This window comes from Carassius gibelio, chromosome B11 (assembly GCF_023724105.1).
Source record: "Carassius gibelio isolate Cgi1373 ecotype wild population from Czech Republic chromosome B11, carGib1.2-hapl.c, whole genome shotgun sequence".
Classification (NCBI taxonomy): domain Eukaryota; kingdom Metazoa; phylum Chordata; class Actinopteri; order Cypriniformes; family Cyprinidae; genus Carassius; species Carassius gibelio.
Genome location: NC_068406.1, coordinates 799,850 through 814,108, shown reverse-complemented (window position 1 = coordinate 814,108; position 14,259 = coordinate 799,850). Strand labels below are relative to the sequence as shown.

Below are 14,259 nucleotides of genomic sequence, written 5' to 3'. Positions count from 1 at the left end.
TCACTTCAGAGTTATAGACATTTATATGAAAAAGCACGTAAAAATGACTGACTCTTGACTTTGATTGAATATTACTACCCCTTACTATCAATATTTTGGCATTTGGGCATTGGCGTTTAGCTATCGACCTATGTTTCCGAACTTCTGACGGTGGTTTCGTCTCGATCAGACAAGCGGTTTCGAAGATATAGCCAAATGTTTTTTAAGCGCTAAATCACAACGCTACACAAACCGAAAGGCAAAACCTAGCATGTTTGGTATCATAGGACTCGGTAAGGTTTCAGGAGTCCAATTTGATGAGTCTCGTGAAAATAAGTCAACCACACCCAAAGTTATAAGCATTTAAAAAAAGAAGATCACCACTAGGTGGCGCTGTTTTGAAACTTCTCACGCTCCTTCAGGACATTGTGCTGATGAACCATACCAAGTTTCGTAACAATCTGCTGATGCGTTCTTAAAATACAGCATTTTAGCACAAAATTCAAAATGGCCGACAGTCAAAATGGCCAAAATGGTCAAATTGGATATCAGTCGACTCGGCATGTTGCCCTGAATCTAACAAGACCAATGTTATGATTTTTGGACAAACTGTTCAGAAGTTATAAGCAAAAATAGCAGTTTTTCATATCTCCGGATCAGTAGGTGGCGCTGCGCCCAATCACAGCATGTTGCCTCAGGTCATGCTTGTTATGACATGTACCGAGTTTGGTCTGAATAGGATAAGTCGTTGCCGAGATACAGCCTTACGACTGTTTTTGTAAGCACTACATAAAATTTGTTAGAGCGTTTATCAAAAACAATTTGACGAATCAATTTGATTTGCATAACTTTTGGTCAGCACTGCCTGAGGATGATATGGTTCAATTTTCGTGTGAATCGGACAAACCGTCTAGGACGAGTTCGAAAAAGTAGGTTTTTAAAGAAATTCAAAATGGCGGTCATATTTCTATGACGGAAATGACTTCGTAGGGTGCAATCGAATCGGCATGAGCTCAGAAATTAGAGGAAAAAAGAATTTCGTTGATTGGCCTTAGGGTTAAAAAGTTATTAACAAAATTAAAGTGAAATTTTGGACAGTTGGTGGCGCTAGAGGGATTGACTTAGACACACCAAAATTGGTGTACTTAATGTTGGCACTGTCCTCTATCAGAATGTCAAACCATTACAACTTTCCCGCATTCGGTTCTATGGGCTGCCATAGACGCCCAGTCGGAAGAATAATAATAATAAATATAGCTGCAAGCAGCAATAACGGGGCCAAGCACTACAGAAGCAAGCTTCAGACGAATGGCAGGAATGAGTAATTAAGACAGTTTTAAGATTATTTTAGGCAAAATGGCTTAAAAACAATGAACACAACAACTAGTAATAGGATTTATTGGCTTATCACATGTAACCAATAGGTGGCGCTGTTACCAAATTAGTTTGGAATGGTCAGTGTGAGGTGACGATGACACATACAAAGTTTGGTGCAAATATGTCAAAGCTTTGCAGAGATACAGCCTCAAATGAATGTTGGCATCATTCCAGCAAATTTGTTGATGCGCTAAATGAGAACCGTTTCGTATATCGACATGAAATCCATAACATTTTGCCAGCATGGTCTGAAGATGATCCACGTCCAATTTGGTGAAAATCTGATTAACGGTCTAGGAGGAGTTCGAAAAAGTAGGTTTTCAACATTAATCAAAATGGCGGACAGGAAGTTCAGCCAAATAAGGAAAACTTGATATCTATGTTCTCGGCTTGACCCAAGGAATCTATTAAGATCAGCGTCATGTCAATAGCCAGATCTTTTCAAAAGTTATTAGCCTTTATGTAAATTGAGTTATAACTTTTGACCACTAGGTGGCTCTGTTTCAAAATATTTTGAGTACCTTCAGGGGATGATGTTGTTGGCACATTCTGAGTTGTGGAATATAACACCAATGCATTTGTTTAGTATAGCCTTTTATTTCACAAAACTGTATTGAAGTCAATGGGAATTTCATGTTTTGATCTATTATAGCGCCACCAAGTTTCTCAGTCCCACCATTTCTTTTATGTGTCATCAGAGTGAGCCCATACATATGCGTGTCAATTTTGGTGAAAATATCTCAATTCACTTCAGAGTTATAGACATTTACATGAAAAAACACTTAAAAATTGACTGACTCTTGACTTTGATTGAATATTACTACCCCTTACTATCAATATTTTTGCATTTGGGCATTGGCGTATAGCTATCGACCTATGTTTCCGAACTTCTGACGGTGGTTTCGTCTTGATCAGACAAGCGGTTTCGAAGATATAGCCAAATGTTTTTTAAGCGCTAAATCACAACGCTACACAAACCGTAAGGCAAAACCTAGCATGTTTGGTATTGTAGGACTCTGTAAGGTTTCAGGAGTCCAATTTGATGAGTCTGGTGAAAATACGTCGACCACACCCAAAGTTATAAGCATTTAAAAATAGAAGATCACCACTAGGTGGCGCTGTTTCGAAACTTCTCATACTCCTTCAGGACATTGTGCTGATGACCCATACCATGTTTCGTAACAATCCGTTGATGTGTTCAGAAAATACAGCATTTTAGCACAAAATTCAAAATGGCCGACAGTCAAAATGGCCGAAATGGTCAAATTGGATATCAGTCGACTCGGCATGTTGCCCTGAATCTAACAAGACCAATGTTATGATTTTTGGACAAACTGTTCAGAAGTTATAAGCAAAAATAGCAGTTTTTCATATCTCCGGATCAGTAGGTGGCGCTTCGCCCAATCACAGCATGTTGCCTCAGGTCATGCTTGTTATGACATGTACCAAGTTTGGTCTGAATAGGATAAGTCGTTGCCGAGATACAGCCTTACGACTGTTTTTGTAAGCACTACATAAAATTTGTTAGAGCGTTTATCGAAAACGGTTTGACGAATCAATTTGATTTGCATAACTTTTGGTCAGCACTGCCTGAGGATGATATGGTTTAATTTTCGTGTGAATCGGACAAACCGTCTAGGACGAGTTCGAAAAAGTAGATTTTTAAAGAAATTCAAAATGGTGGTCATATTTCTATGACGGAAATGACTTCGTAGGGTGCAATCGAATCGGCATGAGCTCAGAAATCAGAGGAAAAAAGAATTTCGTTGATTGGCCTTAGGGTTAAAAAGTTATTAACAAAATTAAAGTGAAATTTTGGACAGTTGGTGGCGCTAGAGGGATTGACTTAGACACACCAAAATTGGTGTACTTAATGTTGGCACTGTCCTCTATCAGAATGTCAAACCATTACAACTTTCCCGCATTCGGTTCTATGGGCTGCCATAGACGCCCAGTCGGAAGAATAATAATAATAAATATAGCTGCAAGCAGCAATTACGGGGCCAAGCACTCCAACGGCAAATGTAGGAGCTAAGCATCGCATGAAGCATCACACCAAATTCATTAATGAGCAATAACAGCAATTTTGGAATTATTGTAATTGAAATGGAAAAAAAAATCATAATACCACCTCTAGTAGCATGATTACTTGGCTTATCAAGCTTGACCAATAGGTGGCACTGTTATAAAATCAATTTGGTGTACTCTGTGTGACTTTTCAATGACACACACAAAGTTTGGTGTCAATATGCCAAAGCATTCCAGGGATACAGCCTCAAGTGTCATTTTCTCATTGTGCCTCAAATTCGTCGATGTGGTATGCGAAAACGGTTTTGTCTATCGACTCAAAAGCCATAACTTTGAGTCAGCATAGTCTGAAGATCATTTGATTCGAATTTGGTGAAAATCGGACCTACGGTTGATGAGGAGTTCGACAAAGTAGGTTTCCAACATAAATCAAAATGGCGGACCGGAAGTTCAGCTTACTATGGTATATTTGGTATCTATGTTATCGGCATAAACCAGGGAATATTTTGAGCCCAGTTCCATTCGAATGGACTAATGCAATAAAAAGTTATTAGCATTTTTACAAGTGTAATTATTCATGGTTAATGAATGGTTTATTACTCTTGACCAATAGGTGGCGCTGTCACCAAATTTCTGTGGCATGGTCAGTGTGAGGTGGCGATGACACATACAAAATTTGGTGCAAATATGTCAAAGCGTTGCAGAGATACAGCCTCAAATGCATTTTGGCACCCTTCCAGCAAATTCGTTGATGCGCTAAATGAGAACTGTTTCGTATATCGACACGAAATCCATAACTTTTTGCCAGCATGGTCTGAAGATGATTCACGTCAAATTTGGTGAAAATTGGACTAACGGTCTAGGAAGAGTTCGAAAAAGTAGGTTTTCAACATTAAGCAAAATGGCGGACAGGAAGTATGGCCAATTTTCACATAATTGGTATCAATGCTCTCGGCATGACCCACAGAATATAGCGAGACCATTTTAATTTTAATAGACTAATTTATTCAAAAGTTATTAGCATTTATGTGATATTTCATTATAACTATTGGCCACAAGGTGGCGCTGCCACCAAACTTTTTGAGTACCTTCAGGGCATGGAGCCGAATATTTTTGTAATTATTTGCGAAACGATACGATGCTGCGTTAAAAAAATACAGCATTTTAAATCATAATTCAATATGGCCGACGCCTAAAATGGCCGACACAGGAAAATTGGATATCATTTGACTCGACATGACTCACTGAATCTAAAAAGACCAGTTGTGTGATTTTTGGCCAAACCATTCAGTAGTTATAAGCCAAAATATTCATTTTTCATATCTCCTGACCACTAGGTGGCGCTGTGTCGAAACACTGCAGGTAGTCTCAGTTCATGCTTGTTATAACACACGCCAAGTTTGGTCTCAATATGACAAACCGTTGCCGGGATATAGCCTCACGTGCATGTTTGCGTGCTTTTCGTCAAATTTGTTTACATGTCATTTGACAACAGTTGGACGAATCAACTTGAATTCCATAACTTTTTGCCAGCATGGTCTGAAGATGATCTGAGCCAATTTTCGTGGCAATCGGACTAACCGTCTAGGACGAGTTCGAAAAAGTAGGTTTTTCAAATAATTGAAAATAGCGAAAAAACTAAACCTTGCGATTTTTGAATTTTGGGGTTCATTCGACTTGGCATGAGCCAAGGATTCAGAGGAAAAAAGAATTTCCATTTTCTGGCTTACGGTTCAAAAGTTATTAGCATACAAACATTAAAAGTTTGGACAAGTGGTGGCACTAGAGAGTAGGAGATAGAGACTTCAAATTTGCTATAGTTAATGTTGGGACTGTCCTCTATCAGTGTGCCAAATTATACAACTTTCCCGCAATCGGTTCTATGGGCTGCCATAGACTTGCGGCGGAAGAAGAAGAATAATAATAACGCCAACAAACACAATAGGTGCCTTCGCACCTTCGGTGCTTGGCCCCTAATAATAATAATAAGAACGCCAACAAAAACAAGAGGGTCCTACGCACCTTCGGTGCTTGGCCCCTAATAAGAAGAAGAACGCCAACAAAAACAAGAGGGTCCTACGCACCTTCGGTGCTTGGCCCCTAATAATTAAAGCTGCAAGCAGCGATGAACGGGCCCTCGCACCCGGGCTCACCGCCATCGTGTGGCTTTAGTAAAAAGGTGAACGTTGAGAAATATGCATTTAAACTCATAAATATAAGTGCAATATATCAAAGTTTATTCCATATGTGTGCCAATCTTCCTGTTGCCAGCAGGTGGCGCTATCGTTATAATGGAATATTGGCCTTCAGATGTGTTCAAGCCAGGACCCTTATCACACATGTGAAGTTTGGGCAAGATCGGACATTTTATGCCTGAGTTATAACATCTTTTATTCCCATGGCGAGACATCGAACTTCGTCATGGCGACATGGACATGCCTTTTAACAAGAACTCAAGATCTTCACAAGTAACCATCACACAGGTCTTTAGATTAGACTGACCACAAAAAAGACATTGATGTCATAAAATTTCTAGGAGTAGTTTGTCACAGAGTAAAATATGTCACTTCCAGTTGCCAATAGGTGGCGCTATGACTATAACTGAATATTGGCATGTAGATCTGTTCAGGTGTAGAGTCTTATCAAAAATGTGAAGTTTGGGGCGGATTGGACATTGTATGTGTGAGTTATAGCACCATCATTTTTCATGGCGAATCATCGAAATTTGTCAGGCCGCCATGGACACGCCCTTTAACGAAACCTCAATTCCTTCGCAATTTAACATGGCAAAGGGCTTTAGATTACACTGACCAAGTTTGGTGTTGATCTGAATAAATCTCTAGGAGGAGTTCGTTAAAATACAACCCCTGAAAATGACAAAAACAACACCAATTTTGCAGGGAAAATTAAAAATAACCGACTTCGTGTTGGGATTCGGGGTTCGTACCAAGAGACTTTTTTGTAGCTATTGGTGTGTTACATATGTTTACCGATTTTCGTACATGTATATGACATGTAGCTCGAGGCGCACTCCATTGAAAATGTATAGGTGGCGCTATCGAGCCATTTTGCCACACCCAATAGAATATTAGCCTCCAGATGTGTTCAGGTCAGTACTCTTATCAAACATTTGAAGTTTGGGCAAGATCTGATATTTTATGACTAAGTTACAACAACTTCTACTCCCATGGCGAGACATCGAACTTTGACATGGCGCCATGGACACGCCCTTTAACGAAAACTCAAGATCTTCTCAATTTAACATCGTACAGGCCTTTAGATTAGACTGACGACAAAAAAGACATTGATGTCAAAAATTTCTAGGAGTAGTTTGTCGCAGCGTAAAATATGTCAGTTCTTGTTGCCAATAGGTGGCGCTATGACTATAACTGAATATGGTCATGTCAAACTGTTCAGGACAGGAGTCTCATCAAACATGTGAAGTTTGGGGCAGATTGGTCATTGTATGTCTGAGTTATAGCAACTTCCTGTTTCATGGCGAATCATCGAAATTCGCCAGGCCGCCACACACAGGCCCTTCAACGAAAACTCAAAAGCTTCGCAATTTAACATCACAAAGGCCTTTAGATTAGGCATACCAAATTTGGTGTTGATCTGAATTAATCTCTAGGAGGAGTTCGTTAAAATACAACGCATGGAAATGACAAAAATGACACAAAATTTGCTCATAATATTAGAAATAACCGACTTCCTGTTGGGTTTCGGATTTTTCTCCAAGAGACTTTTTTGTAGGTATTGGAGAGTTACATGTGTATACCGATTTTCATACATGTACATGAAACGTAGCTCGAGGCGCACACCGTTGAACGTGTATAGGTGGCGCTGTTGAGCCATTTTGGCACACCCACTTCTGAAACCCATATCAGACATAAATTTTCGCCAGTTCTGAGGTGTGTGCAAAGTTTCATGACTTTTCGAGCATGTTTAGGCCCTCAAAAATGCGATTCATCTTAGAGAAGAAGAAGAAGAATAATAAATATAGCTGCAAGCAGCAATGTCGGGCTCAAGCCATCAGTGCAACGCCACCCCGGTGGCATCGGGAAAACTGTGCCCAGCGGGCATAAGCATTTACAGTAACCCTCTGACAATCAAGTTTTAAGGGATGCGGCAGTTAAAGGGTTAATCCGATCAATCTAGACTTTGAAATCACATACACAGAACAATATATATATAACTTTAGTAATACTTTATTTTTATATTTATAAAAAAATTATAAGGTGTGCATTGTAGCTGACACCTATATGAACACATTACAATTGTTTTGTGACTGCAAGTCTTTCTTCTCAAATGCTATTGAGCTTCAAATTTGCATTTGAGCCCATGTGAAAAAGTAGCATAATTTACATATGACTTACAGTTTGTTGTAATAAATATCAAACATTCAAATTAATTGTGCATTATAGCTGTCACCTAGATGAACAATTACAGTTGTTTTTATGACTGTAAGTCATTCTCTTCAAATGCTACTGACGTTAGAAAAGTGTATAACAATATCACATGTAACTTTAGAGACCGGCCCTAAATTTGAGACTCTCGAATGTCCAATGTCAAGACAACTTTATGCCTGTTTTTTTTTTCTTTAGTTTTTTTTCTCTGTGCCAGATTGCTGATTTGCTATACCCAGGCATAGATGTCTATCCATCAATTACGAACATTCAGCCGCAAACATGAGGTGTGAGCGGTCGCGAGCACATATTGGAGAATGGCGCATGTTTTTTTTGTTTTTTTTGAGCAACTGGGATGGTGCCCCCTCTGGGAGTTGGTGCCCTACGAAGACTGGATACTCTGCATATAGGGAGCGGCAGTACTATCTGGAAGATATATTCCTCAAACCATCGTACAAGAGAAGGTGATGCTAATCCTTCAAGAATCGCTCAAAAGCTATTCAAGTGTACAGTTTCCTTTTATTGCATCTTGAAATAAATATTTCTGAATTCTGAATCAAGCTGGGTTGTGTTTATTCATTTATTTTATAAGACAACTGAGACTTTAATCTATTTTGTAATATATGTGCTTTTAAACCAAGAACAATTTATTTATAGATGTATTACTGCTTAATAATGACTATTATTAAGGGAAAAGGTTTTATAATCATGAACTATTTACTAATGCTTAGCTAATGAGTGCAGTTATTATAAAGTGTTACCAATGCATTTACTAATGTTAACAAATTAGACATTATTTTACAGTGTTACCAAATCCTTAAATAATTTATTAGTGTTTTGTAATGATTTTAATGACCTATAAGCATTTGTGAAATAGTTTTGCTTGCATTGCAGCTTTATCTGTCAGTTGAAGAGTTTTACTGTTACATCCATGAGATTAATAAATGTCATGTCACGTCACAGGTTGTCATAGGTCAGTATCAAATGAGTTTGAAATTATTATTTGCAGCACAAATAAGGATTCTTAGGATGTTTTTAAATCCCTAAAACTGTCAGAAAAGGATAAGGCCTAAGAGATTTCTTAACCTGTAATGAAAGGAAAAAACACCACCATTAGCAACAACAAAAACAATAACAATTTAAAATACAGATTTTTTTTTTCCTGATTATTAAAGGGATGATTAGGTCTCTCTCTCTCTCTCTCTCTCTCTCTCTGCCAGACAGCCCCTCCCTACAATCCACACACACTGTCAGTCACCAAACATTCACAGTCACCAACCCCCTCACACTCCCCCTCCCTCTCCCCCTCCCTTTCCTCACACAGACAGAGTGGCCAGAGTGAGATCATGTCAGTTGAGAAGTCTGACAGTTTTTTAATTTTCTGTTATCCATACAGTGTTGTAAAGTCGTGAAACTATGCATATTTCCTCAGAATGATTTGATCTTTGTATGAAAAAATGCTTTGAAGTGTTTGGAAGCTGCAATTTAAACATACAAGACAATTAATGTTTCCCTTTTTACTGTCATTTCAAAAAATCACCACGACAAAACCGTTCAAGCTAACCAAAATCCGTTCGCAATTTAAGTTCCTCAATGTTTTTTCTTCATGTTGACAAAGTTTGGTGTGTATAGTGTACTTCCCCTGTGAGGAGTATGCATTAATTCACAACTGTAAAATCTCAAAAATACACATTCAAATCAAAATAGCCGACTTCCTGTTGGTCGTAGCTGATGACTGTGAATTAGAAAGTTGTCCGTCTTGAAAAGAACAATTTATGTACCAAGTTTGGTGTCTGTAGCTAAAACTAACCCCCCCACTTTTGACAAAAGGTGGCGCTATAGAGTGCCTCCTTCACGCCCTTTTAAAAGCTTTTGCCATTGTCTAGCTATCACTAATACTGATATGTGTTTTGAGTTTCATGTAAATCTGAGCTAGTTATCTGCCTAAAAATCACCAGAACAGAACATTCAAGTTTGACACGTTGCCATAGCAACACTATATTAGATATAAATATCCCCACAACAGATTTTCTTCGGCCGTGTTTTGTCATTATTCTGATGAAGTTTGAAGCAAATCAAGTAAAAATAAGATGCTGAATTCAAAGCGTTTTGAAAATGATTCACTTCCTGCTGCCAGTTGGTGGCGCTATAACTTTGACTCCTAATAGTCACATATATATGATCGGTATCATACAATGAACAAACCAATTAAGTTTGATCAAATTCAGGAAATGTATGTGGATGTTATTAGACATTTCCTGTTTCTCATTTCTCGCCATAATTTCAACGCCTCGCCACGGGCAAACCGTTCGAGATATCAAAAATCTCTTCGCAATTTAGCATCCCCAATGTCTTGAGATCGTGTTCACCGAGTTTGGTGGTGAACGGGTGGAGTTCCTCAGAGGAGTATATCAAATTCCAGAGCATGTGTTTTTCATAAAACCCTAAATAGCCAACTTCCTGTTGGGCGGAGCTTATGACATGCAGTGTGAAAGTTGTTTGGTTTGATGAGTTATATATATGTACCAAGTTTCATATGTATACGTGCAAGTATGCATGATATATGGCCCTCAGTACTACAGGGGGCGCTGTAGAGCCTCTGTGCCACGCCCGTGTATCAGACTCTGCCCGGTCCTAATGGCCGCAGGTTCCAAGGTGTGTGGCAATTTTCAAGAGTTTTTGAGCATGTTAAGGGCCCCAAAAGCCCCCGAAACCTTGAAGAAAAATAATAATAATAATAATAATAACAAATAATCCTAAGGAAAACAATAGGGCTCTCGCCCTCCAGGCTTGAGCCCTAATTAAAGCTGCAAGCAGCGATGAACGGGCCCTCGCACCCGGGCTCACCGGCAGTGAGTGGCTTTAGTTAATAGGTCAACGGTGAGAAATATGCGTTTAAACTCATAAATATAAGTAGAATATATCAATGTTTATTCCATATATGTGCCAATCTTCCTGTTGCCAGCAGGTGGCGCTATCATTATAATGGAATATTGGCCTTCAGATGTGTTCAGGGCAGGACCCTTATCACACAAGTGAAGTTTGGGCAAGATCGGACATTTTATACCTGAGTTATAACAACATACTATTTCATGGCGAAACATTGAAATTTGTCAGGCCGCCATGAACACGGCCTTTAACGAAATCTAAAGATCTTCGCAATTTAACATTGCAAAGGGCTTAAGATTACACTGACCAAGTTTGGTGTTGATCTGAATAAATCTCTAGGAGGAGTTCGTTAAAGTACAACCCCTGAAAATGGCAAAAACAACGCCAATTTTGCAGAGAAAATTCTAAATAACCGACTTCCTGTTGGGATTCGGATTTCGTGCCAAGAGACTTTTTTGTAGGTATTGCTGTGTTACATGTGTATACCGATTTTTGTACATGTACGTGAAACATAGCTCGAGGCGCACTCCGTTGAATGTGTATAGGTGGCGCTATCGAGCCATTTTGCCACACCTGATGGAATTTTGGCCTTCAGATGTGTTCAGGCCAGGACTCTTATCACACATGTGCAGTTTGGGGAAGATCGGACATTTTATGCCTGAGTTATAACATCTTTTATTCCCATGGCGAGACATCGAACTTCGTCACGGCGCCATGGACACGCCTTTTAACGAAAACTCAAGATCTTCACAACTTAACATCGCACAGGCCTTTAGATTAGACTGACAACAAAAAAGACATTGATGTCATAAAATTTCTAGGAGTAGTTCTTCGCAGCATAAAATATGACACTTCCTGTTGCCAATAGGTGGCGCTATGACTATAACTGCATATGGGCATGTCAATCTATTCTGTTCCAGAGTCTTATCAACCATGTGAAGTTTGGGGCAGATTGGACATTGTATGTCTGAGTTATAGCAACTTCATTTTTCATGGCGAGTCATCGAAATTCGCCAGGCCGCCACGGACACGCCCTTCAACGAAAACTCAAAATCTTCGCAATTTAACATCACAAAGGCCTTCAGATTAGGCATACCAAATTTGGTGTTGATTTGAAGAAATCTCTTGGAGGAGTTCGTTAAAATACAACGCATGGAAATGGCAAAAATGACACAAAATTTGTTCATAATATTAAAAATAACCGACTTCCTGTTGGGTTTAGAATTTTGCTCCAAGAGTCTTTTTTGTAGGTATTGATGTGTTACATGTGTGTACCGATTTTCATACATGTACTTGAAATGTAACTCGAGGCGCACACCGCTGAACGTGCATAGGTGGCGCTGTCGAGCCATTTTACCACGGCCACTTCTGAAACCCATATCAGACGTAAATTTTCGCCAGTTCGGAGGCGATTGAAAAATTTGGTGACTTTTTGAGCATGTTTAGGCCCTAAAAAATGCGATTCATTTTGGAGAAGCGGAATAATAATAATAATAAACGGAGCAATTCCAATAGGGTCCTCACACCATCGGTGCTCGGGCCCTAATAATAATAATAATAATAATAAACGGAGCAATTCCAAGAGGGTCCTCACACCATCGGTGCTCGGGCCCTAATAATAATAATAATAATAATAATAAATGGAGCAATTCCAATAGGGTCCTCACACCATCGGTGCTCGGGCCCTAATAAACGGAGCAATTCCAAGAGGGTCCTCACACCATCTGTGCTCGGGCCCTAATAATAAACAAAGCAGATACAAGAGGGTCCTCGCACCTCAGTGCTCGGGCCCTAATAAACAAAGCAGATACAAGAGGGTCCTCGCACCTCAGTGCTCGGGCCCTAATAATAAACAAAGCAGATACAAGAGGGTCCTCGCACCTCGGTGCTCGGGCCCTAATAAACAAAGCAGATACAAGAGGGTCGGCTCACCGGCAGCGAGTGGCTTTAGTTAATAGGTGAACGGTGAGAAATATGCGTTTAAACTCATAAATATAAGTAGAATATATCAATGTTTATTCCATATATGTGCCAATCTTCCTGTTGCCAGCAGGTGGCGCTATCATTATAATGGAATATTGGCCTTCAGATGTGTTCAGGGCAGGACTTTTATCGAACATGTGAGGTTTGGGGAGGATTGGACATTTTATGCCTGAGTTACAACAACATCCTATTTCATGGCGAAACAATGAAATTTGTCAGGCCGCCATGGACACGCCCTTTAACGAAACCTCAAGATCTTCGCAATTTAAGATCGCAAAAGGCTTTAGATTACACTGACCAAGTTTGGTGTTGATCTGAATAAATATCTAGGAGGAGTTCGTTAAAGTACAACCCCTCAAAATGGCCAAAACAACACTAATTTTGCAGAGAAAATTCGAAATAACTGACTTCCTGTTGGGATTCGGATTTCGTACCAAGAGACTTTTTCGTAGATATTGGTGTGTTACATGTGTGTACCGATTTTTGTACATGTACGTGAAACATAGCTCGAGGTGCACTCCGTTTAAAGTGTATACGCACTCCGTTGAAAGTGTATAGGTGGCGCTATCGAGCCATTTTGCCACACTCGATGGAATATTGGCCTTCAGATCTGTTCAGACCAGGACCCTTATCACACAAGTGAAGTTTGGGCAAGATCGGACATTTTATGCCTGAGTTATAACATCTTTTATTCCCATGGCGAGACATCGAACTTCATCACGGCGCCATGGACACACCTTTTAACAATAACTCAAGATCTTCACAACTAAACATCACACAGGTCTTTAGATTAGACTGACCACAAAAAAGACATTGATGTCATAAAATTTCTAGGAGTAGTTTGTCGCAGTGTAAAATATGTAACTTCCTGTTGCCAATAGGTGGCGCTATGACTATAACTGAATATTGGCATGTATATCTGTTCAGGTCAAGAGTCTTATCCAACATGTGAAGTTTGGGGCAGATTGGACATTGTATGTCTGAGTTACAGCAACTTCCTTTTTCATGGCGAAACATCGAAATTTGTCAGGCCGCCATGGACACGCCCTTTAACGAAACCTCAAGTCCTTCGCAATTTATTATCGCAAAGGGCTTTAGATTACACTGACCAAGTTTGGTGTTGATCCGAATAAATCTCTAGGAGGAGTTCGTTAAAGTACAACCCCTGAAAATGGCAAAAACAACACCAATTTTGAAGGGAAAATTCAAAATAACCGACTTCCTGTTGGGATCCGGATTTCGTACCAAGAGACTTTTTTGTAGGTATTGGAGTGTTACATGTGTGTACCAATTTTTGTACATGTACGTGAAACATAGCTCGAGGCGCACTCCGTTGAAAGTGTATAGGTTGCGCTATAGAGCCATTCTGCCACACCCGGTGGAATATTGGCCTGCAGATCTGTTCAGGCCCGGACTCTTATCACACATGTGAAGTTTGGGGAAGATCGGACATTTTATGCCTGAGTTATAACATCTTTTATTCCCATGGCGAGACATCTAACTTCGTCGCGGCGCCATGAACAAGCCTTTTAACGAAAACTCAAGATCTTCACAACTGAACATCGCACAGGCCTTTAGATTAGACTGACCACAAAAA

At 39.6% G+C, this 14,259-nt stretch overlaps 1 protein-coding gene and 1 long non-coding RNA gene across 7 annotated transcripts in view; both read left to right on the top strand.

The window, feature by feature from the left end:
* Positions 1–14,259, top strand: part of LOC127967982 (band 4.1-like protein 1) — a 363,306-nt gene that overhangs the window by 163,076 nt on the left and 185,971 nt on the right. The gene's annotated exons all lie outside the window — the stretch shown is intronic.
* LOC127967992 (uncharacterized) overlaps positions 5,357–14,259 on the top strand; it is a 28,894-nt gene continuing 19,991 nt past the window's right edge. The window contains exon 1 of the long non-coding RNA XR_008155867.1: positions 5,357–6,433. This is a non-coding gene — a long non-coding RNA (uncharacterized LOC127967992). The remainder of the gene's footprint in view (positions 6,434–14,259) is intronic.